Consider the following 4609-nt stretch of genomic DNA (forward strand, 5'->3'; position numbering starts at 1 on the left):
TGGTATACCGTACAAGACTCTGTTAGGAAAGCCCCGACAGTCATTGGTATACCGTACAAGACTCTGTTAGGAAAGCCCCGACAGTCATTGGTATACCGTACAAGACTCTGTTAGGAAAGCCCCGACAGTCATTGGTATACCGTACAAGACTCTGTTAGGAAAGTCCCGACATTCATTGACATACCGTATACAGATTGCGATTAAATTTGTTTTTAACATTCCTCGTACAGTTCATTTCATATGCATATTGTTGTTTAAGTTTGGGAGGATAAAATACTGGCGTGGAAATCGTATATACTCAATTTAAATAAATAATGTACATTGTACTAGTAAAGCATTGCATCCACTTGTCTGGTTAAACAACAACAACACCAACTTTTATTCGCGAGATTCTTCACACTAACACTTATTTAAACTCTAGTTTGTTCAAGTGCATGATTTTCCACAGAAATACGCGCACTTTAATGAGTCAATTTCTTGCGATAATTCAAAGTATGTTGATCCTGTAAAGTTACCACATATTCTGCAACCAGCAAAATCCACAGCTTCATCTAGTTGCCTTCAATTTATAATGCGAGTATAACACATCGCTTCCGTTTAAAACAGAGTACAATTATAATCAGATAAAAGCATTTAATGTTTTTGGTACGTATTTCTACATTAATCGGGTTCGTTGTATTTTCTATTTTCTTAAAACATGTCACGTGCTCATACTATCCACAATTAAGGCCTAAACGCTAATTTTCCAAATGTATGAAATTCAAATATTAAGTTGCTGTTAAAACAATATATTTTTGACAATATTTGCACAAACTCGGTTCCCGATCAAACAAGTATAATTCCTAGTATTAAATTCAACATGGTGGCACTAATTTCCTATGAAAAGAACAAAATAATACGATTGTAGTTCCTCTCTATGAAATACAAAACATAACACGCCCCTTTAATGTCAAAGACATTGCTACACAATAACTCATATCCTACACACAACAATATTTGGAAACTAATAATCAAATTAATGGTAACCACCAGCTGATATGAGTTTATTTAATCACTAATTATCCATTCGTGATTTTTCAATAAACACTCTATGTAAAGTATACGATGCTTATATTGCTTATTTGGTTACTTGACACATAATATAGATTCGTCACACATCTTTGGCACAAAGATCGAAATCTTCAAACACACTCATCAGTAATTTAAATCCATTTCCATAGGTCAAGACTGACTGTATTTTCAACATCTCAATATCAACTTTTCATATATATCCGTGTTTTGTTGTCACATCCAAACGCCTACCAGTATCCTAACAACTCAAAATAAACATTGTGGGGTAATCAGATTGTCAACTGTCATCTTGAATACTGCACAACACTGTATATCAGCAACCGTGATAACTTACAACTGATAGTCTGCACTATACTGTATGCTCTGATAATTGAAACTGATAACATATATACACTGAACATGTTCAAAATAAAAATCAACAACATGTTATTGAGTTGATTTGGAGACTTCTGCTTTAAGGTTTCAGGTTTAATGTCTATCGTTGTACTTTATTGTCATGTACAGTATTGGCAATTGGTCATTTGCCTAAATCAACAGAAAAATGGATTAAATTAGGCTTTGATAATTTTGATTGAGTCTTTTGTTAAAACAACATCAACAACAACATCAACAGCAACAACAACACTCAGATTGCGCTGCTACACATTCTGTATTCTCTGTCACAAGTGGTTACAGTTTCTAACCTGGTTGATGTATTCTGCTAATATGCTATATTTTGCTTATTTGAATTGAAACCATGAACAGAATGCTAAAACCAATTATACAAACTTTTGGGTATGAAGAATGCTTGTGGTATGTTTGGTGTAAGGGCCGTTTGATGGATAACTGACATCACAGCGACTCACGTAACATGTTTATACAGTTTTAAGTACTTAAGTTTGTAACATTTAGGATGGTACTGGTAAAACAATGGAATTTTTTTACCTTTACAACAATTTATTACAAGTACGTAATCATGGTGATTCAGCCGAATTATAAATATAAAGAGACATTGACCATTCTAAGCAATCGGAAACGTGATATGGTACGTTAATGAATGACTCGCATCCTAAATGTTACAAACTTACGTATATTAAGATACATTGACAATTCTAACCAATCGCAAATGTGGTATGATGATAGTTACACAGAAAGTCAACGTAGATTTACAGTGTTTGACGGTGAGAACTTGTAATACGATGTTTGCAGACCCCAAAACGCCATGTACTCGCTTAATACGACCTCGGATGAGTATTCATAGATTGAAAGAAACCGCATCATACTTTTATCGTGTGTGGTAGCGTGTTAAATTTGCTGTATTTTCAGAAACTCCGTTTCTGTAAAATGACACTAGGGTTAGCATTTATTAAAAAATAAATGTCTATTATACTAAAATTTATGCGTGTCAACAGCCAATTCAAAAGGACAATAGCTCAAAAGTGTCAGTAAACGCCCGAAAAGCTGTTATTTATAATATATAGATATATAGATAGCTTAGAGCAATAAGTAATACTTATTTATTTTGTTTCGTATAACAATCGCACATCTTGTTTGAGAAGGAAGTTTTGTATAACAATACAAGGTGTTGCCTCTTTCATCATTAAAGTAACTGAGCGTGTGGTAGTAGGTAATCAGACCGTTATTGAAAGCTTATTAAATGGATTACGAAACAATACAGATAAATTCGTCATTGATTGACGAAACAATACAGATAAATTCGTCATTGATTGACGAAACAATACAGATACATTCGTCATTGATTGAAAAGGTAAACAGAGAAAGGGTTTTGGAATACTTACAAGTATTAATGTGTGCTGTTACCGGGTGTTTGGTCGTCACTATAAGAAACGGAATTATACAAAACAAGCATATCGACAAAAATCAGATTTTTGCAAAACTCTCTTTGCAGACCTCTGCACCTATACACGACCATTAATCACGGGCTCATCCTCTTTTTGCGATGGATTGATAAATGAGCCCATGCTAAATCACAGGTGGCGCTAAGCACCGGATGTTTGGAAATGTCACGGATATTTGTTCACAGTAAATAGGTTTTGTTTCCAATATATTTCGCATTTTTAAAAAAAGGCCAATGTATCCATGTCATTACAAAGGTCCTCACGTTTCTAAATGGGTTGTGATTGTATGTCTCTGTACATTTGTGGATGAATTAATCTTCGCTGAATCGCAATTTATTGTCCAATGTTTCAAATCATGCAAAATATGTTGGAAAAAAAACAAACACAACCCAATCACCCTAACGACATATCCGTGAAATTTAAAAACATCCGGTCCTTTGCGCCAACTCGGAAGTAGCATTGGCTTATTTGTTAATGCATCGCAAAAAAGAGGTGGCGCCCGTTATTAACGGCCGTGATGTATACTTCTGTTCATCACTACGGCGCCGATATTTTATGCATACACATTTAATAAGGTAAAATTAGCTTGCAAGGTTATCATGTTTGCGAGCAATGCATGCGTGGCTTCATCTTTTATCGCAGCAAAGTAAATCATTGTAATTTAAATTTGCATACAACTTTTTTTAACGGATTTAGCTTACACAAATCATCGGCATTGTTGTTGACATTTCTATGGTTGATATATGTATACGATAATGTGTACGAACTGATTGTAAAAAATGGGAGGGTATTGCTTAAACGATTCATCGAATACGGCAATCGCATATTCTCGCGCTTTCCGTCAAACATCGGATTAATGATAATATGCGAGGGGTACCGATTGTGAGTACGGGATACGGTGAGTCACGTGTCTATACCTATAAGGTATAAGTGTTATCAATTGAGAGACACGGGTTTTCACTGAGGTGGGTCAAATAGTTATGTATACTATTTAAAATTAACTAAAATAGGTGAGTTTTTTTTATAAGATGTTAATAACAACTCTATCGATAAAAATGACGAAACGGTGCACGAAAATGTTCATGCTATGTTTTATGTCAGCGTCATATTTTATGGCGCAATGTATGTGTTTCGAAATTAAACCAAAGAACATTTCTGAAAACAACGAACTTAATTTCGATTGGTGGCTAGAAAAAATAGACAAAAGAACGTCACTTTATTTGCTGTTTTTAACAAGTAAAAACACAAATAAATATCAGACATTAAGTGCTAGCATAATAATGAAATTAAGTGTTTTCTGTTGTTGTTTTTACTAAAGGCACCATACATAATAATCAATTATGGTTTAAGTCGACTTAATTTATTTTGTTAAATGCAGGCGAAATATTGCGAATACTATAAGGGACAATTTAATACAACAATAGACCATGAATCCGTATTAAAGCAGAGGTCAGGAAGTTAACTCTATACTGATGTTTGTTGTTGTTTTTGAAACTGTTGTAATCAATTGTAATTTTATTACGGTTTCTGATATACAGTTTAGTGCAAACTTGAAGAGGAAAGTTGACAATCTGATTACCCCACCAAGTTGATCTTGAGTGTTTATGATACCGGTAAGCGTTTGTAAGTGACAAACCACTGCTTAATATCACAAGTGGACATTGCGAAGCTGAAAGATACTACAGTTAGAGTTCCCCATT

The sequence above is a fragment of the Dreissena polymorpha genome, chromosome 8 (assembly GCF_020536995.1).
Source record: "Dreissena polymorpha isolate Duluth1 chromosome 8, UMN_Dpol_1.0, whole genome shotgun sequence".
Classification (NCBI taxonomy): domain Eukaryota; kingdom Metazoa; phylum Mollusca; class Bivalvia; order Myida; family Dreissenidae; genus Dreissena; species Dreissena polymorpha.